Here is a 23,673-nt window from a genome sequence, read left to right on the forward strand (position 1 = left end):
AATGCATTCCAGGTGACTACCTCATGAAGCTGGTTGAGAGAATTCCAAGAGTGTGCAAAGCTGTCATCAAGGCAAAGGGTGGCTACTTTGAAGTATCTCAACTATAAAATATATTTTGATTCATTTAACACTTGTTTGGTTACTATATGATTCCACATGTGTCATAGTTTTGATGTCTTCACTATTATTCTACAATGTAGCAAATAGTCAAAATCAAGAAAAACCCTTGAATGAATAGGCGTGTCCAAACGTGTGACTGGTACTCTATGCCTTCCTTGGCGCATCCCATGTTCTACCCTCTTCAAGAGGCCTTTAAGATTGTACAACCCAACATATCGAGAGGTAGGAAATGTTGTCTACCAAAACTCTACTGTTCTACAAACGTTAGCACCGGCAAATGAGTCCAACACAGTGGTGTAGTCATGTCAACAAAAACCATGACTGGTAAGAAGAGTGAATTCGATCTGCACTCCCAATAGTCATATCTATTGCCATGGATAACCCTGAATATAACTCTGATGCTGAGGAACACTTCCATTCCTGTTTGCAATCCCCCAATAACCTATTTGAAACCCCAAAGCATTACATGATCTGGGTTCAAATACTATTTGAAATCATTTCACACACTTTAGCTGGGCTTGATTGAGCTTGCCTGGCGCAGTGGAACCAATAGAACATTTGCAAAGCTGCAAAACCCACCCGTCTGGCACTTCAGTCTGACTGAACCAAACACCAAAAGAATGGAAAGATTTCAAATAGAATTTGAACCCAGGTCTGCAGTTCATTATGAAAAAGGCATTCTGTGTGTGTGTGTTGTAATATGCGGTGTTATGAATGATTCCACTGTGGATAGGCGAGGCCTACTTCTCTGTTCTCCTATTATCCCTGCGAGCCACCTCATTTCCCCTTTCCTGATATGTGTCACCACGTACTGCTTTGTAATTTACCATCTGCATAAGTGGACCGACCGCATTGGTGTGAGTGTGTGTGTCTGTTTGTGTGTGTGTGTGTCTGTGCGTGCGTGCGTACGTGTGCGTGTCTGTTTTGTAAATAGGTAATGGTTCCTAGAAGTGATGATTACTGTGGCTGTTATGGTTAACAACCAAGCAAGGTTGTTATGGGTGCTAGTGCTCTTGTCTCGTCAGTCTCCAATGTGTGTGTGTGTATTTATGTGTGTATGCGATGTAGGCCAAGCGCTGTGAGCAGAATGCGAGTTGACGAGCGTCTCCTCAGGCGACCTAGCCAAGCAGATGGGGAAGGCTATACACTATGTCATTAAGTTACGGTGTAAATAGCAGGATGCACTGGGTAACAAACAGAAAGATGGAGAGATGGAGAAGGTGGAGGAGAGGATAGAAGAAGGGAAATAGAAAGAGAGTGGGAGAGGGAGAGGGCAAGCAGGAGAGAGCAGAAGCCTGGCGTTGCTAATTCGCCCAAAGTGAGACTGTGTAGCCTGTCTGGACACACACACACACACACACACACACACACACACACACACACCTCTAATCCTGCTCCGCTTCCTTATCACAGCCATCAGTGGGTGAAGTCATGTGTAACGGTATGAGTCTGTACGAGTCTTTTTTCAGCCAGATCAGATCTGCTGATGAGCGCTTCTCTACTGGACATCCAGGATGAACTCACACACTATCAGCCCATGGCCACACACCCACTGATCACCTATTGAATATCAGACATTGATGTTTAAAAAAAACTATGGCTATTTCTTTTGTATGCCCTTTCAGATTTCTGTATGATATTCCTGATGCATGTTTGAAAGAACTCTTATTACTAGTGCTCTATCAACGATTCCCTGCGAGCCCCTGTGAGCCATGATGGGGAAACTCGGGGAAAACAGGCCGGCAGATGTACAGCTACATATACTATTGCTGATGCCTGAATACTGGTCAAGTGGAAATAGAGGCAGAGAGAGGATGAACACCACTAGGGAGGGATGAGGAGATGGAATAGGGAGCGATGGAGGGAGAGAGAGGATGAACACCACCAGGGAGGGATGAGGAGATGGAATAGGGAGAGATGGAGGGAGAGAGAGGATGAACACCACTAGGGAGGGATGAGGAGATGGAATAGGGAGCGATGGAGGGAGAGAGAGGATGAACACCACTGGGGAGGGATGAGGAGATGGAATAGGGAGCGATGGAGGGAGAGAGAGGATGAACACCACCAGGGAGGGATGAGGAGATGGAATAGGGAGAGATGGAGGGAGAGAGAGGATGAACACCACTGGGGAGGGATGAGGAGATGGAATAGGGAGAGATGGAGGGAGAGAGAGGATGAACACCACTAGGGAGGGATGAGGAGATGGAATAGGGAGAGATGGAGGGAGAGAGAGGATGAACACCACTAGGGAGGGATGAGGAGATGGAATGGGGAGAGATGGAGGGAGAGAGAGGATGAACACCACTAGGGAGGGATGAGGAGATGGAATAGGGAGAGATGGAGGGAGAGAGAGGATGAACACCACTAGGGAGGGATGAGGAGATGGAATAGGGAGAGATGGAGGGAGAGAGAGGATGAACACCACTAGGGAGGGATGAGGAGATGAAATAGGGAGAGATGGAGGGAGAGAGAGGATGAACACCACTAGGGAGAGATGAGGAGATGGAATAGGGAGAGATGGAGGGAGAGAGAGGATGAACACCACTAGGGAGGGATGAGGAGATGGAATAGGGAGAGATGGAGGGAGAGAGAGGATGAACACCACTAGGGAGGGATGAGGAGATGGAATAGGGAGAGATGGAGGGAGAGAGAGGATGAACACCACTAGGGAGGGATGAGGAGATGGAATAGGGAGAGATGGAAGGAGAGAGAGGATGAACACCACTAGGGAGGGATGAGGAGATGGAATAGGGAGAGATGGAGGGAGAGACTGATAAATGTTTCATAAGTATGGCTACTGTAGTTGTATATATCATCTCTGATGTGGGTTATTGTGCAATGACTCATATTGTATTACTGTGTCATTGGATAACCTGTGTGTGTGTGTGTGTGTGTGTGTGTGTGTGTGTGTGTGTGTGTGTGTGTGTGTGTGTGTGTGTGTGCACATGTCAAACACAAAAGTAACCCTTTAGGGAACAACTTTAGGGAACAACCGTTATTCAAGGGACCTTTTATCATGGTGACCTTTTGGTCAGCTGGCTAAGGTCATTACCTACCACCTCTGGGTGGTAACCTGTGAGTGTGTGTTAAGGATTTATACCCAGATAAGACCAAACCGAATACCTACATCCCAGCCCACCGCGCAGAAATAGCACTCTGTCATCAGTCACAACGACGTTGTGGTCAGGGACCTTGGTGAGAAGTAACGGATTGATGCCCTGTCAAGACCATGCCAGCCGTGTCATAAATATCTGCTAGAGACTGCCAATTGCTGTGTCACTGTTAGGCCATCAGTATGGCCCAAACCTGGGAGTTATTTTTTTATTTTTTACCTCAGCTTCGTTATGAAGAGGTTCTCCTTTCCTGTCTTTCATTGGTTACTCGGATCCATGTCTGAAGCTGTCTGTCTTTCATTGATTACTCTGATCCATGCCTGAAGCTGTCTGTCTTTCATTGGTTACTCTGATCCATGTCTGAAGCTGTCTGTCTTTCTCTATCCATCTCTTCCTCTCCCTCTCTATCCTTCTCTCTCTCAGTGTAGGCAGATAACCAAATAAAATGCTGCTTTAAGTTATGCAATGCCTCAGGGGCTTAAAACCATAAAAACACACACACGCGCGCACACACACACACACACCCACGGTCATTATTAATGCCCATTAAACACACCTTGCCCCAGCCGTTTTCAGCTGAAGAACAATTGGGCACACAACACAACCTATTAGAAGTCTGACAAGCAGTGGCTACACAACGTATAGAAAGCCAAAGGGATCATAACATTGATATGTAGCTACATACAACTATTTGCTGTACAAGTAAATATTTTTGTTCATACTTTACATCTCACTATTGAGATGTAGATACACAAAACCCTATGAATAAATTTTATATTTCAGTCCCTGTATCCACCAAACAAGGCAGGGGTGGATCCAGTGATCAATTATGTATGTTTGGGGTTGATGTGGGAGCCTGAAGGACTTCAAAGGCCCAATGCAGCCATTTTTATGTCAATATCAAATCATTTCTGGGTAATAATTAAGTACCTTATTGTAATAGATTTCCATTCAAATGGGCCAAAAATAACTTTTTATCCAGAATTTTGCTGTGGGGAGGGGAAAACTGAAAACTAGAGCTGTGTTCGAATACCCATACTCACATACTGTATACTACATACTTAATCAGTATACACTACAAACTATATAATATTAGTATACTGTAAACAAACGGTGTCCTTTCAGTTGAGCCTAGCTAGACATTTTACAACTTCGGGTGTCCGTTTGTACATTGAGCGGTTCACTTCAGGAGCGTTCAGAGCGCACACGGGACCCTCTGGTGGAGAGGTAGGGCTGATCCGAACATTCTGACCTCACAACGGCAGTCAAGCACCCGAGCTAACCGTCTAGCTACTTCCAGACACATAATGAGAGAACACCTCACTCTGACCATTTTACTCGCCCTAGCAGAGCTGGTTAGGCTGTTTTCATGATATCCAGAGCGTTGGTGACTGTAACTGTGCTGCTGCCAACAATTGAATTATGCTGTTTTTGCAGACGTTTACTGACACCGGCCATATTCAACGGGTGTTGAGCGTTCGTAAATTCATTAGTTATTCTGCGCAACTGGTACACAGATATGAGCTCTGAAATCGGAGTAGATAGCCAGAGCGAATTTACGAAAGTACCCGAATGTCCATTGAGAACTCACAACAACTATACCACTTAGCTAAGAATGACGGGAATAATCAAGTCAATAAACGTTTGGTAGTTAGTTAGATAGCATATAGTTAATATACTGGCAAGTTTGATGTATTAGTGGCCAACTAACATTAGGTAGCTAGCTAACATATCGGTACATACCAGCCAACATAACGTGCAAGGTAACTTATTTTAAAAGTCATTACTTTATTACGTTGCTTAACGTTTTCTTAACATTTGCCATAATTAGTTAAGGCAATGAATTTATTTCCGCTCTCGTTGGACTTTGGCTGCATATTATTGACTTTAAATCTGAAAACAATGTGAAACCACGTTCATTTCCTGAAGAATTGTAGTTTAGCTGTTATTCATGGTTGCACCTCGTTCACTCGGTTGCGTCGTTGCTATTGTTATCAACGTTCTACAGGCGCCGCAGCCATATTGATGCTCAAAAGTAGAACGGGGGCTAATGACTTTGAACCGGGGCTAATGACTGTGTCTTCTAAATTACACTATAGGGGCTTGGGAATACTATGCCATTGATACAGTAGGTCATATTTAGTAGGAAACAACTTTTCCATCATTATGTTGTCAAATTTACTTTAGCAAAGTTAGTCAAAAGTAGCTAGCAATGCAAATGTTAGCTAGCTAAAATCTGGAGGTCTTCCCTCAATCTTAGCTAGCTAACATTATACTGCAGCCACAGTAATGCACTTTTTAGATCAACCCTTCATCAGCTTTCAATGAGGATGCATTGAGTAGAATGCTCAGTTGGGTATCAGTCCTAAAACAAATGTTCAAAACAATATTGTGACGCAACATGCGACCCATGAATTGGCAGAGAGGTTTGGAACGTTCTTTCTTATTGGTATATTAACCACTTTGCAGCATGGTGATGTCACCATGGAAAGCTGAAACCATGCAAACCTGCTGATTAGAAGGTCCTGTGTAAATTGTATTTTTTAAACATGCAACTATCAGGAAATAATACTGATCAAATTTTTTCACACTTTTAAGGTGTTAAGTTTCATCAGCTGTTGTACACTGGGCTTTTAACATGTTCCTCTCATCTAGATAATGGGGGAGAAAGCCTGCTTTCATAGGACATATGAGGAACCAGGTTGCTTCTGGCCCACTGTAAAAAAAATAATGATGTATTTTTAATGATAACTTACTGGAAGCCAGTTAACTGTACGTTATTGTAAAAAAAGGTACAGTATGTTACCGTAAATATAGTAACAGTAAGTTACTATAAAGGACAGACAGACAGGCTCATCTGTTTGTTTGAGTGTGTGCATGCGTGGGTGCGCACACGTTTTTGTGTGTGCAAGCGTGCGTGTGCATGTGTGTGTAAATGCTTTTAAGCAGAGCCTCATCTACAGCAGGGAGAAGTGGTGGAGCATAACAAGAGAGAAATACATTTACAGCCTCTCTGTGCTACATGTGGAATTGGGCTCTGTGATTAATGGTTTGTTAGTGATGCTGCAAGTGGCTGTTAAATGGTTAATGTGCCAAGCTAATGGAGCAGGAGAGTGAGTTTGATCAACGTTCAAGGAACATTACAAAGATACAGTATTCAAGTATTCAACTTATATTGTCAATATAACTGTGTTTATACTGCCGTGTGTGTGTGTGTGTGTGTGTGTGTGTGTGTGTGTCAGCATCCCACTGGGCACACACTGGTTGAATCAACGTTGTTTCCACTTCATTTCAATTTAAATGACGTTTCAATGAAATGACGTGGAACAAACGTGGAACAGACGTTGAATTAATGTCTGTGCCCAGTGGGATGTGTGTATCTCTCCCATAGCATGGTATGGAAAACTCTTGGAATGTGGTTGTTAATGGTTCATTAGGCATCAATAACAGACTGTTAAAAACAGACATTTTAACTCTCCACACTCCTCTTCCCAGGCCACGGGCTTGGCCTTTACAGTCCAGAGACAAACTCAACACTCAGACTCTTTATGTCTGTCCCCCATCGTCATCCCTTCTGATGGCAGGCAACGACAGAGGTCAAACACTAAACAAATCTCTCCCTGTTTGACAGAGGAAGCCGCTGTGTGTGTGTGTGTGTGTGTGTGTGTGTGTGTGTGTGTGTGTGTGTGTGTGTGTGTGTGTGTGTGTGTGTGTGTGTGTGTGTGTGTGTGTGTGTGTGTGTGTGTGTGTGTGCGCGAGTGCATTTGTGAGGGAAAGTGTGCCTGCACGCGTGTGAGTGTGTGAGGTGAGCCTGTGTGTGTGCATTTCTATGTGTTGTCTGTGTACAGATGTTAGCCTTGAGGCGATGTAAAAAAAATACCATATGGGTAGGTCTTCTTAAAGGAGTCTTGGTTTGAGATGAAATGAGTGAAGCGTGATGATGATATCTCTATACTTAGAAAATCACTGGCACTGAATAGATCTGGATACAGTCACCTCATATATCCTCAACACATGAGAAAGGCTTGGAGAGTGTCATGAATACACTGAACTGGATGGAGCATGCAGCTATACCGCACGTGGATCATACATCCAAATATATGACATTCATATAATATATAACTTACAGTCAGTATTAGACATCTATTCACCTCACCTACAGTTGAAGTCGTAAGTTTACATACACTTAGGTTGGAGTCATTAAAACTTGTTTTTCAACCACTCCACAAATTTGTTGTTAATAAACTATAGTTTTGGCAAGTCGGTTAGGACATTTATTATGTGCATGACACAAGTCATTTTTCCAACAATTGTTTACAGACAGATTATTTCACTTATAATTCACTGTATCACAATTCCAGTGGGTCAGAAGTTTACATACACTAGGTTGACTGTGCCTTTAAACAGCTTGGAAAATTCCAGAAAATTATGTCATGGCTTTAGAAGCTTCTGATAGGCTAATTGACATAATTTGACCTGTAACTGTGGATGTATTTCAAGGCCTACCTTCAAACTCATTGCTTCTTTGCTTGACATCATGTGAAAATCAAAAGAAATCAACCAAGACCTCAGAAAAAAATGGTAGACTTCCACAATGCTGGTTCATCCCTGGGAGCAATTTCCAAATGCCTGAAGGTACCACGTTCATCTGTACAAACAATAGTACGCAAGTATAAACACCATGGGACCACGCAGCCGTCATACCGCTCAGGAAGGAGACACATTCTGTCTCCTAGAGATGAATGTACTTTGCTGCGAAAAGTGCAAATCAATCCCAGAACAACAGCAAAAGACCTTGTGAAGATGCTGGAGAAAACAGGTACAAAGGTATCTATATCCACAGTAAAACGAGTCCTATATCGACATAACCTGAAAGGCTGCTCAGCAAGGATGAAGCCACTGCTCCAAAATTGCCATAAAAAAGCCAGACTACAGTTTGCAACTGCACACGGGGACAAAGATTGTACTTTTTGGAGAAATGTCCTCTGGTCTGATGAAACAAAAATAGAACTGTTTGGCCATAATGACCATCATTATGTTTGGAGAAAAAAGGGGGAGGCTTGCAAGCCGAAGAACACCGTCCCAACAGTGGGGGACAAGGATGGCAGCATTATGTTGTGGGCTGCTTTGCTGCAGGAGGGACTGGTGCACTTCACAAAATAGATGGCATCATGGGAATGGAAAATTATGTGGATATATAGAAGCAACATCTCAAGACATCAGTCAGGAAGTTGAAGCTTGGGCGCAAATGGGTCTTCCAAATGGACAATGACCCCAAGCATACTTCCAAAGTTGTGGAAAAATGGCTTAAGGACAACAAAGTCAAGGTATTGGAGTGGCTATCACAAAGCCCTGACCTCAATCCTATAGAAAATGTGTGGGCAGACCTGAAAAAGCGTGTGCGAGCAAGGTGGCCTACAAAGCTGAGTCAGTTACACCAGCTATGTCAGGAGGAATGGGCCAAAATTCACCCAACTTATTGTGGGAAGCTTGTGGAAGGCTACCCGAAATGTTTGACCCAAGTTAAACCATTTAAAGGCAATGCTACCAAATACTAATTGAGTGTATGTAAACTTCTGACCCACTGGGAATGTGATGAAAGAAATAAAAGCTGAAATAAATAATTCGCTCTACTATTATTCTGACATTTCACATTCTTAAAATAAAGTGGTGATCCTAACTGACCTAAGACAGGACATTTTTACTAGGATTAAATGTCAGCCATTGTGAAAAATCGAGTTTAAATGTATTTGGCTTAGGTGTATGTAAACTTACGACTTCAACTGTAGGTACACATAATCTGTGTGTTTTGTGAGATCAGAATAATCTCTGTTTGTGTTTCTTATTAATTCTAACCAAAACTATTACTGTATACTTCATGGCGTCAGATCGTCCGCTAGTTCATAAGGTGAGGAGCCTGTTCTGAAGGACCATTCTGTCTCTCCTCCTCTCCTTCCAATCCCAAGTAAAAGGAATAGTCAATCATATGATACATGTTATGTATATATAGTACAGCCCACGGCAGCAGCAGCTGAAGTGTTTTTTTTTCTTTCAGTTTGTAAGTGATGCAATATTGCACCTACACAGCAGGGTTTCAGGTAGAGAAGCACAGTACTGTACCGTATGTATGTAATATGACAACCATGGTGAGATATTACTGTCGAGACAAAATGTGTAATGTGCAAGTGAATCATTTTTAACCCCTTACTATACCTCTACAACGAGCAAGCTCAGAATTGTGAAGGTTCTGAGTGAGGATTTCACCATACTTTGAAAGCAGGCAGAATTCTCAGGAATGGGCTCGGTAAATAATGGGTTAATCCATATGGATAAATGGTGTTGCATAAAAGCTTTGAATGAAACCATTACAATCTATTTAAAAAAAAAATGCTGACCCAGTTTGGGTCATTTCTAAAAACTGGGGTATTTTGACCCAGCGCTGTTAGGTTACGTGAATGAGATACTTGATTTACCCAGAAAGGTGGTTATTTTGTCCCAGCAGTGGGTTGCTTTTTACTCTTTTGCTGGGTTATTGTTCTTCGTGTGTTTTTGACCAATCTGTGGGTTATCTTATTTTATTGCTGGGTAACCGTCATTTCCATTTTTATTGCTCGTCTCTACTATAGAACCTGCTGTTTTTATAGGCGTACAAATACCTCTAACGACAACAATCAGTGTTATAACGTTACTACAGTATGAAATGATTGACATATGGCCAATCATGACGAATTGTAAATATATATGTATATTTTTTTATTCAGCTATTCATTTCAGCTACGAAGTGAAATCACACCAAAGATAAACAGCAAATAAGGAACAGAAATAAACAAACGCTATAAGCACAATCCATCATTTTGAATCACTGCAGCCCTAATAAAGCTGTGCAATGAGGCTGAAGAAAAGTGACCACTTTACCCCCCCCAAACCCCTACCAGGTACACATTTCTAATATGACTTGATGTAAACAACAGGACACAATGTCTTCTGATCCAGAACCTGCCCATTCATGATGGTGAATGCCAGGGAGTAGATGTGACAATACAGAGGCGGATGCAAGATGCAAGCAACGATGGTTTAATGAATACAGTTTACAGCAGCAACAGGACAGACTGACTCTACTCAGACGGAATCCGACCCAGGGACTAGGGCGCATCTTCCGATGATAGCGTGCTGAGAAATCCAGGGGAGTGTGTCCGGATGTGTAGGAGGGAGCACAGCAGATAATCCACACAAGGGCGATGAGAGATGAGTACGGACACACGACACAAACTCAGAGAAGTAACAACGATCTGACAACAAGAAACACTGGTTACAGAACATATAAAGGGAAGATAAGTGATTCCAGCTGGCACAGACAATCAGGCTGAGATTGGGAACCACGCCCACACAAACACGGGAGAGAGAGAGAGAGAGAGAGAGAGAGAGAGAAAGAGAGAGGGAGGCAGTGGATTCATGAACCGTGACAATACCCCCCCCCCCCTAGGAACGCCTCTTTGCGTTCCCAGGCGAATTTACCTGTCGATTGAAATCATCGATAAGGGAGTGATCCAGAATGTCCCTAGCAGGTACCCAACTTCTCTCCTCCGGGCCGTAACCCTCCCAGTCCACCAGGTACTGGAATCCACGTCCCCTCCTTCTAGAGTCCAAAATACGATTGACAGAAAAGGTGGGTTCCCCATCAACAAGTCGTGGCGGCGGGGGAACCGGGACCGGCGGGTTAATGCGTGCCTGAAACACAGGTTTTATTTTAGACACGTGAAAGGTAGGATGAATTCTCCTATACGCCGGAGGAAGCTTGAGCCGGACCGCCACCGGACTAATGATCCTGGTGACTTTGAACGGGCCGATAAATTTGGGGGCAAGCTTGTTCGAAACGGATCGGAGTGGAATGTTCTTAGTAGAAAGCCACACTCTTTGGCCAACGACGTATACCGGAGGCTTCGACCGGTGGCGATCGGCCTTAGCCTTGGTGCGCGCCCCCACCCGGAGAAGAGTCTCACGGGCTCTGCTCCATGCGTGACGGCACCTCTGGATGAAAGCGTGAGCGGAGGGAACAGTGACCTCGGACTCCGTACTGGGAAAGATAGGTGGCTGGTAACCTAAACTACACTCAAACGGAGAGAGACCCGTGGCTGCCACTGGCAACGAATTGTGAGCGTACTCAACCATAGAGAGTTGTTGACTCCAGGAAGAGGGATTCTTAGAAACCAAACATCGCAACACTCTCTCCAAATCTTGGTTGGCCCTCTCCGTTTGACCGTTGCTCTGGGGATGAAACCCTGAAGACAGGCTGACACTCGCTCCCAGTAACCTACAAAACTCTTGCCAAAACTTGGACACAAATTGGGGCCCCCTGTCAGAAACTACGTCCATCGGCAGGTCATGTAAGCGAAAGACGTGATCCATGACAGTTACCGCTGTCTCCTTGGCAGATGGTAATTTAGGCAAGGGAATAAAATTAGCCGCCTTCGAGAACCGGTCCACCACGGTCAAAACAACCGTCTTGCCCTGGGAGGGCGGGAGGGCGGTAACAAAATCTAGCGCGATGTGGGACCAGGGTCTCGAAGGGACCGACAGCGGTTGGAGTAACCCATCTGGGGGTCGATTAGAAGTCTTCCCAGTGGCACAAACCGAGCAAGCCAAGACAAAACTGTGAATGTCACGAGCCATCAGTGGCCACCAAAAGCGTTGCTTAACCAAAAAGCTAGTGCGGCTGACTCCTGGAAGACACGCTACGTTGGAGCAATGTCCCCACCGAATAACATCGGACCGACACCCCTCCGGCACAAACAACCGATTAGGCGGGCAACCGGGCGGAGGTGTTACCCCTTCTAAGGCCGTTTTGACCCTCGATTCAACCTCCCATGTGAGTGTGGAGACCACTAGGGTCCCGGGTAGGATGCACTCGGGAGTGGATGGGCGTTCGGAATGGTCAAAAATGCGAGAAAGGGAATCGGGTTTGACATTCTTGGAACCCGGGCGATACGAGAGAGAGAAGTCAAAACGTCCGAAAAAGAGTGCCCACCGCGCCTGCCTGGAGTTGAGTCGCTTGGCGGTTCTGATATATTCTAAATTCTTGTGATCGGTCCAAACTATAAAAGGTACCCCCGAACCCTCTAACCAATGGCGCCACTCCTCCAGTGCTAACTTCACTGCCAACAACTCTCTGTTGCCAATGTCGTAGTTGCGTTCCGCAGGTGATAACCGATGGGAAAGGAACGCGCAAGGGTGCATCTTGTCGTCAGAAGAGGAACGTTGGGAAAGTACCGCACCTACCCCCACCTCTGAAGCGTCCACCTCCACCACGAACTGACGCGAGGGATCGGGAGCAATGAGGATGGGAGCCGAAACAAAGCGGCTCTTGAGTTTGGTGAATGCAGCCTCGGCTGTATCGGACCACCTGAACGTCACTCTGGGGGAGGTTAAGGCGGTAAGAGGAGCGACTATCTGGCTAAAGTTGCGAACGAAACGCCGGTAGAAATTGGCGAATCCCAGAAACCTCTGTAGGGCCTTACGGGAATCTGGGCTTGGCCAATCCACCACAGCCTTAACCTTGTCAGGATCCATGCGAATACCTTCAGTCGAGACGATGTAACCTAGGAATGGAACGGATTGTGCATGAAAAATGCATTTCTCCGCCTTGACAAAAAGTCCATTCTCCAACAACCTCTGAAGCACTCGTCTGACGTGCTGAACGTGTTCCTGGAGAGAAGAAGAAAAAATCAGTATGTCATCCAGGTAAACATATATGAACTGATCAATCATATCTCTCAGCACGTCATTGACGAGTGCCTGGAAAACCGCTGGGGAGTTGGATAGCCCAAAAGGCATGACCAAATATTCGAAGTGCCCTCTGGGGGTGTTAAACGCGGTCTTCCATTCGTCCCCCCCCCTTATGCGAACCAAATGATATGCATTCCGTAAATCCAACTTAGTGAACACGGATGCTCCCTGTAACCTTTCAAAGGTTGAGGACATCAACGGTAAGGGATAGGTATTCTTCACTGTGATGTTATTCAATCCACGGTAATCAATGCAAGGACGCAGAGAACCGTCCTTCTTCCCCACAAAGAAGAACCCGGCCCCCGCTGGAGAAGAGGAAGGACGAATGAATCCAGATGCCAGAGAATCAGAGATGTATCTCTCCATAGCCTCCCTCTCAGGAACAGAGAGTGAATATAACTTGCCTTTAGGCGGAGACTCACCTGGCAATAATTCTATTGCACAGTCATAGGGACGATGCGGAGGAAGAGAAGCAGCACGGGACTTACTGAACACCTCCTTCAGGTCGAGGTATTCAACGGGCACGTTAGACAAATCCACTGCCTCCTCTAGAAACACAGAATCAGACACAGACGAACAAGCAGACACCAAACAGGACTCAAGGCACTTGTTACTCCACATGGATATAGAGTTATGACCCCAGTCAACTCTGGGGTTGTGTTGGGTGAGCCAAGGGTGGCCGAGAACTAATGGTGCAAGGGGTGAGTCCATGAGTAGAAATGATAGTGTCTCAGTGTGATTGCCAGAAGTGATGAGTGTGATAGGTTCAGTGGTGTGAGAAATGTTAGGGAGTTCTTGACCATTGAGAGCGTTGACGGATATCTTGTGCGAGAGTGAGGTGATAGGAATCTGGAGTTTGTGAGCGAGCTTGAAGTCCATGAAATTACCCTCTGCTCCTGAATCCAGTAAGGCTTGGGTGTCGTGCGTGTGGGTGGCCCATCTTAGTCTTACCGGGAGGAGAGTAGATGATGAGGTCTTCTCTGTGGTGACACCACCCGATAGTAGCCTCAAGCTTACTACCGGGCCTGATCTTTTACCGGGCAGGAGTGGATAAAGTGGCCCGCTCTACCACAGTAGAGACAGAGTCCTTGGGATCTCCGCCTCTCCCTCTCTTCCCGGGAGAGGCGAGCTCTCCCCAGCTGCATGGGTTCGTGAGCGGAGGCTGAACTGGCCGTGTTCCCGCCGCTGGCATGCCAGCCCTCCGTGTCGTTATACGGTCTGTTAGGGCATGCTCGGTGGCCAATACGACTCAGACGAGCGTCGACCCTCAAGGCTAGTTCCACTAGTCCATTTAAATTCCTGGGAAGGTCCAGAACATAAATCTCCTTCTGGATCCGGTCCTCCAGCCCATGCAGGAACATGTCCCACTGCGCCTCCTCGTTCCACTGACACTCTGCGGCCAGAGTGCGGAATTGGATGGAGTATTCCGATACTGAACGGTCTCCTTGGCGAAGGTCAGCGAGTAGTCTGGCCGCCTCCCTACCCGCCACGGCCCGATCGAAGACCCTTCTCATCTCCTCGGAGAGTGTCTGGAAAGAGGTGCAGCATGGGTCCTGGTTCGCCCACACCGCCGTTCCCCAAAGAGCCGCTTTGCCTGATAGCAGTGTGAGTACGAATGCTACCTTAGACTGTTGAAGGTCCGTGGCTGCAACGAGAATTGCATGGAACATCTCGTAAGAAAAGCTCTGCAATAGTCAGGATCACCTGAATAACCCTCTGGTGTCGGTAGCCGTGGCTCTAGCTGGGAATCCGGCTCTGGCGGGGCGGGTTGAACTGCCGGTGTAGGTGGCGCAGCGAGACCCCTCAGATGTTGTAATTGTTGGGTCAGCTGGGATACCTGCGTCACAAGGCCTTGTACTGCCTGACCTGTGCTGGAGATGTTCTCCTCTTGTTGATCCATTCTCGTGATACTGCGGGAAATGAATTCGGTCAGACTCGTTGAACTCGCTGCATCCATGGTCTGGTCAGATCGTTCTGTGACAATACAGAGGCGGATGCAAGATGCAAGCAACGATGGTTTAATGAATACAGTTTACAGCAGCAACAGGACAGACTGACTCTACTCAGACGGAATCCGACCCAGGGACTAGGGCGCATCTTCCGATGATAGCGTGCTGAGAAATCCAGGGGAGTGTGTCCGGATGTGTAGGAGGGAGCACAGCAGATAATCCACACAAGGGCGATGAGAGATGAGTACGGACACACGACACAAACTCAGAGAAGTAACAACGATCTGACAACAAGAAACACTGGTTACAGAACATATAAAGGGAAGATAAGTGATTCCAGCTGGCACAGACAATCAGGATGAGATTGGGAACCACGCCCACACAAACACGGGAGAGAGAGAGAGAGAGAGAGAGAGAGAGAGAGAGAGAGAGAGAGAGAGAGAGAGAGAGAGAGAGAGAGAGAGAGGGAGGCAGTGGATTCATGAACCGTGACAGTAGAGGCGATTGTCCCCTGGTCAGAACGAAGGGTTCTCTTTTTCTTTTGATCGCTTGGCGGAGACAGTCCCAACACCTGTTTGTAACGAAAGAAGGTGTTAGCTGCAACTGTGTTAAAATAGGTTAAAACGGTGTGCAGTAAAAGTGTATATTTTTGCATTTGTGAAATTATTTTGACGTGATATGAAACGAAAGGGTTTTATGTTTCTAGAACCATATCGCTATTTAGAATCGATTTAGGTTTAGATGTATGTTTTGCCTGCCAGACCCAGTCTAATTCTGAAGAGGTCCTTCGATCTCAAGGAGTAACGGTAGGCTCCTTAAGAGTACATCTGCCAAACAACCCAGCATTTTTTAGCGAGTGTATGGTCATGTGACCTAAACACACACGCGCACACGCGCCTATGTACACACACGCACTCAAACACGTACACACATGCGCGCATACACACAGACACACACATTTCTACGCTGTCCTGAGGGTTGTACAGATCTCATTAAGATAACCCTGCTGATCTCTACGTAGCTGACAGCTTCCCTTCTGAGTTGGTCTATCGATGGTGGGATATGGATAGTATCAGAACAGATACGGAGATTATTTCACTGATAATATAGGACGTTTTTTCTGATCTAATAATGTAGAAATGATGCTCTGATCTGATAATGATCTTGATCATGCAGGAAGGTTATTTCCTTCTTGATCATGTATGAAGGTTCTTTCTGTCTTGATCATGTTGGAAGGTTCTTTCTGTCTTGATCATGTAGGAAGGTTCTTTCTGTCCTGATCATGTAGGAAGATTTTTTCTGTCTTGATCATGTAGGAAGGTTCTTTCTGTCCTGATCATGTAGGAAGGTTTTTTCTGTCCTGATCATGTTGGAAGGTTCTTTCTGTCTTGATCATGTAGGAAGGTTCTTTCTGTCCTGATCATGTAGGAAGATTTCTCTGTCCTGGTCATGTAGGAAGGTTTCTCTGCCCTGATAATGTAGGCATGTTTCTCTGTCCTGATAATGTAGGAATGTTTCCCTATCCTGATAGTGTAGGAATGTTTCTTGAAGTCTTTCTTAGTCTGGCTATTTGTCCTCAGAGATCATGTTGAATGCCTGTGGTATGGAATATTATGGAGAACATTTTAGGGTAGAGATAACTTCAATACCACAAACACATAGTAAATTACATTTATGGGAAAATTCCCAGTGCCACTATTGCTACAGTATAATTTTCCACATGTAATATAATGTATCTAAGGATGCTTAATATACAGTTCATAGTTAATGGAATAGTTATCATACCCAGCACACCCATAACTACAGTAACTACAGTGTGTTCCCTCTATTTAGGACCCAGTTGTCGCCTCAGCCTTTGCGCAGATATGCAGTGTGTGTGGGTGTGTGTGTGACAGTCCCCTCCCACAGTGGCATGTGTATTATTAGCCCAGGGGACTGGGAACGGGTGTGGCTGCCATACAAGCCACACTGGTTCCTGTTCTCCCTCCCTCCACCCCCCTCTCATGTTGAATGTGAGGCCGGACGTTGTGTGTGTGTGTCTGTGCACGGCACACACTCTGATCCGGTCAGGGAGAGGACACAAGACACAGGAGACACACACACACACACTGACACTGACACTCAGCAGCAGCGATGGCACCAGAAGATCTAAAGGAGGATGTAGAGCAGAAAGCCTGAAGGGAGGATGGATGTGAAGATTGTGAGTGTTTGGTTAGGACCGTCAGGGTGAATATCATAGGGAAAGGAAAAAGGACGTGTCCTGGCTTAGGCTGTCTGGCTGTGCCCTGCCCTGGGCTTTTCTGGGGCTGCTGGCGTCGGCAGTTTTCCAGTATGTCCTGTCGATATCTATAGTATCGTCTCTGACTGGGACTGAGCTGGGACAAACACACACTGCAGGACAGGACAGGACAGGGTAGCTCGCTAGCTGGATAACACCTAGTACTTCAACTGCGAATCGTCCTGAATACCCAATGCCATCCATCACTCTGGATTATGTTTTATCTTCCTAAATCTCTTTATTAGGTTTAGAGAAGAATACATTTGGTAATCATACGTCCGGCAGTATGTGTACAGTAGAATATGAATAATACTGGAGAATAAACAGGACACAGACAGACACATTGACTGCAGTTGGAGTGTACTGATCTAGATGACTTTGGTTGAGGAATACTTGGACTGTACAGGTTCTCATGATGTAGGACTATTACCGCCTTGTCGAATTCAAGCATTTCTATTGGTCGAGAGGAACTGTGACTGGGTTACCAGGTAAGATCTGTTACCAGGATAAGTTTCTCTCTAACTGTCAGACCTTTCTTTACAACTAATACAACAAATGAAATGTGAAGCACAAGATAAATGTGACATTCATGAGTTTTAAAACTTGGACATACTCTGTTGCTGAATTCTGATCCTGGATCAGAACGTGGCTGTTTGGGATCATGTTCCTGGAAGAATACACCTCTAGCTTAACATGAATTTTGGACCAAATGAAAAGATCTTGAGGGAATCCAATCCTGATAGAACAAAGCAAACACAACAATTTCACAACAGAGAGAACGTAAGACCAACTGAAGAACAAGAGCATAAAAACAGTACTCATTGGGTTGGTACAGTCAATAAAAAATGTGGTGCTACCACACCACAGTCAACCATGTGGTGTTGTAGCAGCAGACTGTACCTTAACAGGTGAGGCTGTCAGGCCACAGATCGGATGCCTTGACGGCTCTGTAGATTTGAACATGGTCTTAGCAACATCCGAGTTGTGGGTTTAGTTTAGGATCTCTTTTAGGGCAATCGCTCAGTGTAGATTGTGGGCCACATTTGAACTCACTGGCCTTTATAAGAAATACTGCTTGTAATGAAGATGACAGGGACCAAAAATGGAGCATAATATTTTGGTGTTTAAGAAACGCCTTTTGGATTGTAATGAAAATGCCTGGGGTGGAGGGAAAAAAGGGGGAAAATGTCTACATTTGTAACCTCGTTCCCGGGCTCAAATTGCTGGCGTGTAATCCATCCACCTGACAGGTGTGGCATATCAAGAAGCTGATTAAACAGAATGATCATTACACACGTGTGCTGGGGACAGTAAAAGCCCAATCTAAAATGTTAAGTTTGGTATCTGTGACCAACAGATGCATATTTGTATTCCCAGTCACGTGAAATCCATAGATTAGGGCCTAATTAATTTATTTCAATTGACTGATTTCCTCATATGAACTGTAACTCAGTCAAATCAATGAAATTGTTGCATGTTGCATTTCTATTTTGGTTCAGTATACATTTGTAACGCCTTTGTTGTGCCTAAATAGGGACTGCGGCTCTTAATCACACAAAAACGTACATATTTGTGCTATACAGTGCATTCAGAAAGTATTCAGACACCTTTACTTTCCCCTCATTTTGTTATGTTTACAGCTTTCTTCTTAAATGGATTCAATTGTTTTCTCCCTCATCAATCTACACATAATACACCATAATGAGAGAAAAAAATGCTTTTTGGAAAGATAATAAAAATCAGACCCTTTAGACAGTACTTTGTTGAAGCGCCTTTGGCAGCGATTACAGCATTGAGTCTTCTTGGGTATGACGTTAAAATCTTGGCACACTTGTATTTGGGGAATTTCTTCCATTTTTCTCTGCAGATCCTCTCAAGCTCTGTCAGGTTGGATGGGGGGGTGTTGCTACACAGCTATTTTCAGGTCTCTCCAGAGATGTTCGATCGGGTTCAAGTCTGGGCTCTGGCTGGGACACCCAAGGACATTCAGGGACTTGTCCCGAATTCACTCCTGGGTTGTCTTGGCTGTGTGCTTAGGGTCGTTGTCCTGTTGGAAGGTGAACCTTTGCCCCAGTCTGAGGTCCTGAGTGCTCTGGAGGAGGTTTTCATATACTTTGCTCCGTTCATCTTTCCCTGAATCCTGACTAGTCTCCCAGTCCCTGCCTTTGAAAAACATCCTCACAGCATGATTCTGCCAGCACCAAGCTTCATTGTAGGGATGGTGCCAGGTTTCCTCCAGACGTGACGGTTGGCATTCAGGCCAAAGAGTTCCATTTTGTTTTCTTCAAACCAGAGAATCATGGTCTGAGGGTCTTTTAGGTGCCTTTTGGCAAACTCCAAGCAGGTTGTAATGTGCCTTTTACTGAGGAGTGGCTTCCGTTTCGCCACTCTACCATAAAGGCTTGATTGGTGGAGTGCTGCAGAGATGGTTGTGCTTTGGGAAGGTTCTCATATCTCCACAGAGGAACTCTGGAGCTCTATCAGAGCGACCATCGGGTTGTTGGTCACCTCCCTGTCCAAGGCCCTTCTCCTCCGATTGATCAGTTGGCTGGGCGGCCAGCTCTAGGAAGAGTCTTGGTGGTTCCAAACTTCTTCCATTTAAGAATGATGGAGGCTTCTTGGGGACCTTCAATGCTGCAGAAATGTCTTGGTACCCTTCCCCAGATCTGTGCCTAGACACAATCCTGTCTCGGAGCTCTACAGCGAATTCCTTCAACCTCATGGCTTTGTTTTTGCTCTGACATGCACTGTTAATTTTGGGACCTTATATAGACAGGTGAGTGGCTTTCCAAATCGTGTCTAATCAATGGATTTACCACAGGTGGACACCAATCAAGTTGTAGAAACATCTCAAGGATGATCAATGGAAACAGGATGCACCTAAGCTTAATTTTGAGTCTCATAGCAAAGGGTATTTTTGATATTTATTTTTAATACATTTGCACACAAAAAAATAAAAAAATTCACTTTGGCAGTATGGGGTATTTTGTGTAGATTGATGAGGAATCTTTTTCAATCTAACAATTTTCGAATAAGGCTGTAACGTAACAAAAGGTGGAAAAAGTCAAGGGGTCTGAATACTTTCCGAATGCACTGTATATGTATAAAAATATATTCCGTGTTTAACAAAATCTGTACAAGCATAAAATAAAATAAAACATTTTTTGCATACAATATACGTAGCTCAGCATTGGTATTATTTCTTTTCGACAGTCTTTTCTGCTCATCTTTATCGAGGGATCCAATAATTCCAGAACCCACTGTACATACTTTCTCATACACGCAGAGACACACACACACACACACGTGCAAAAGTGTGTGTGTCGTGGCTGGGTTTTGGGTGCAGGGAAACGCCTGCCATGGCTCAGATGGCGACAGATGGCTTGAGACAAATCAGCCTGGGAGTCAAGAACCCTGCCCCTCTTAGTCTGTGTGGAGGGCGATCTGCCATGCTGGGGAATGTGTGTGTGTCTGTGTGTTTGTGTGTGCATGTGTGTGTGGGTGTAACGTTGTTGTATATGTTTGTGTAGGTTGGCACTTACGTTGAGCTGGGTTATGCAAGGCTCTCATAACTCCTTTTTTACCAGTTCTAGTGAGAAACATGGCTAAGATACGACCACGATTTATCTGTGGCGCAGAGCTCACTTTTACACGGGAGGTCATGGGAGGTCAGCTCTGAAGGTGAGCACACACATGCGCACTTGTGTTTGCAATACCTACCCATGCATTGTTTAGGAACAATCACATGTACTCTGTCTGACACTTTTACCATGATAGCATTTCATCGTCTTGGCATTAACCAGGCTACTGTTTCTCATCCAGTGACACCTCCTGTACCTCTTTGCTGTAATAACCTTATTCTCCATGAAGTGCTTTATAATCTGCTCATAAATTATAGCTCGGTGGTTGCTGGTCTGGCTGCCTAGACAATCCGTGCATTACGTAGTCCCGTAAGGTTTTCCCATACAGGGGAATTCTCAGAGGGCTCCTCGCTTAAATACTGTTCACTCGAAACGATGCAACTGCACTTCTACTTCATCTATTGTTAGTACTCAAGCCAGCCATGCACGGTGAATGCCATTCCCCTTTTAAAAGCCTGCCCGAAATGAGTGAGCATGTATGCGCGCGTGCGTGCGTGTGTGTGTGTGGCCTAGACGAGCAGTCCAGCAGTCTGTGCCAGTATTCCTCTTTCTCTTACAATCAGGCCTTAAACCCTGCTAACCTCTATAATCCCATTCCCAAATCTCACACACACACTGCCCCTTGGCTCGCATCTCTCTGCCTGCTCCTAATCCCGATGCAATCCCCCTAAATGTGCTGCTGGGGTTGAGGTTCTCTGTCTGTGTATAGCATCAGTCTTCTCCAGCCCTGGTCCTGAATGGAAACAAAGAGTGTGCAGGCTTTTTGTTCCAGTCTGGCACTAACACATCTGATTCAACTAATCCTCAAACCCTTGATTAGTTAAATAAGGTGTGTCAGTGCTGGGCTGGAGCAAAAGCCTGCACACCCTTCTGGGCCCACTCCCCCAGGTCTAGTTAAGGCAGCTAGCCAGTGTTTGTCCCTTATATCCAGAGATAGTGTTTTAGTTTTCTGCTTGTTGACGTAATTCACTCAGCTCTATTTTTAGTACGGATGTAATAGATGTAGAGTGGATGAATGCTGCCGTTTCACTTTCCAAAGGACACACTGGTGGTTAGGGATAAGAATAGTAAAATGTCAGACGGCTTCGGCCAATCAGTAGAGGTGGTACTGGCACTCAGCCAATGAGGAAAAGCCTTGTTGACAGGTCCGCAGTGCGTAAGGAGGTGATTGGCAGGTCAAATATGGATACGGAGCATAGGGAGATGGAGTCAGAGAATGCAGGAATGTGCGTGTTAGCTGGTTATTCTGGGGAAGACGTGAAAGGCATGCTAGTTATGCATGTGTGTCCCTGCCACTCCATCTCCCTCCCTCCCTCTGGTGTTGGTGAAGCTACTCTGAAAATGTGGTTTACCAAGCTACCAATGACTTCACACTGGAAGAAGTTAAGCTACTGTAACAACTCTGCGGATCAGTGTGTCACATGCGTGGTAGCGCAAAACCAAGAGTCAGACAAGGCAATGAAGTTCTCAAACAGGGATTTAGTTAACTCAACATGTTTGACAGGTAGGGGAATATTCAGGTACCCAAAAGAGTGTTCACTCAAATGTAAAACCTTAAAATCAAGTACTGGCCCTTTCACAGCGATAACTCAACTTAAATAGCTGGGGAAGATCATATTTAACCCCAACACAGAGAGAACTTCTAACCTTAGGCATATTAGGGTGCTGGCTGGTCCAACAATTATGACGGAGCTTCAGCGGGTCCTCCTCCCAGCTCTTTCTCCCTCTTCTTTGGTACTATGGCAGTCCCCATACAAGATAGGTGCCTGCCACCACCTACTGTATTGGCTTTGCATCAACCTACTATTCTGTAGTATGAATTCATTACAATTTGAAATCAATTATAATAATTGCCCTACCAACTAACCCTGCACCCATTACAACCTCACCACTATTCCACTACTTTGGCCCTATCAAATACTACTCCAGACCAGTAGCCTGGGAGGACGGGACACTATCATTCAAAACATCTTGGAACTATTCTGCTGTAATATTCCGTACACCCAAGTACAGTATGTACAAAAATATGTGGACACCCCTTCGAATTAGTGAATTCAGCTATTTCAGTCACACCAGTTGCTGACAGGTGTATAAAAATTGAGCACACAGCCATGCAATCTCCATAGACAAACATTGGCAGTAGAATGTCCTTACTGAAGGGCTCAGTGACTTTCAACGTGGCACCGCCATAGGATGCCACCTTTTCAACAAGTCAGTTCGTCAAATGTCTGTCGTGCTAGCGCTGCCCCTAACAACTGTAAGTGCGGTTATTGTGAAGTGGAAACGTCTTGTAGCAACAGCTCAGCTGTGAAGTTTTGTGGCCTAAAAGCTCAAAAGCACGTAAAAATCATATTTCCTCAGATGCAACAATCACTACCAAGTTCCAAACTGCCTCTGGAAGCAATGTCAGCACAAGAACTCTTAGACAGGAGTTTTGTGAAATGGGTTTCCGTAGCCGAGCAGCCGCACACAAGCCTCAGATCACCATGCACAATGTCAAGCGTCGGCTGGAGTGGTGTAAAGCTCTCCGCCATTGGACTCTGGAGCAGTGGAAACTCGTTTTCTGGAGTGAAGAATCACGCTTCACCATCTGGCAGGCCGACAGACAAATCTGGGTTTGGCGGATGCAAGGAGAACGCTACCTGCCCCAATGCATAGTAGCAACTGCAAAGTTTGGTAGAGCTCGGTGTGAAAGAATGTGACTGGCCTGCACAGAGCCCCGACCTCAACTGCATCGAACACTTTCGGGATGAATTGGAACGCCGACTGCGAGCCAGGCCTAGTCGCCC

At 45.3% G+C, this 23,673-nt stretch overlaps 1 protein-coding gene across 4 annotated transcripts in view; it reads left to right on the forward strand.

Moving 5' to 3' along the window:
• The window catches only part of LOC109900967 (serine/threonine-protein kinase PAK 5), a 112,496-nt gene that overhangs the window by 22,573 nt on the left and 66,250 nt on the right, over window positions 1-23,673 (forward strand). The window contains exon 1 of one of the 4 annotated variants that reach the window (XM_020496900.2): window positions 17,000-17,731. The exons of 2 other annotated variants lie outside the window; for them this stretch is intronic. The gene's annotated coding sequence lies outside the window, so the exon portion shown is untranslated. Of the gene's footprint in view, window positions 1-16,999; window positions 17,732-23,673 lie in introns of those variants that run through there. One more of the 4 variants, XM_031837511.1, reaches the window with a different exon arrangement.

This window comes from Oncorhynchus kisutch, linkage group LG12 (genome assembly GCF_002021735.2).
Source record: "Oncorhynchus kisutch isolate 150728-3 linkage group LG12, Okis_V2, whole genome shotgun sequence".
Classification (NCBI taxonomy): Eukaryota; Metazoa; Chordata; class Actinopteri; order Salmoniformes; family Salmonidae; genus Oncorhynchus; species Oncorhynchus kisutch.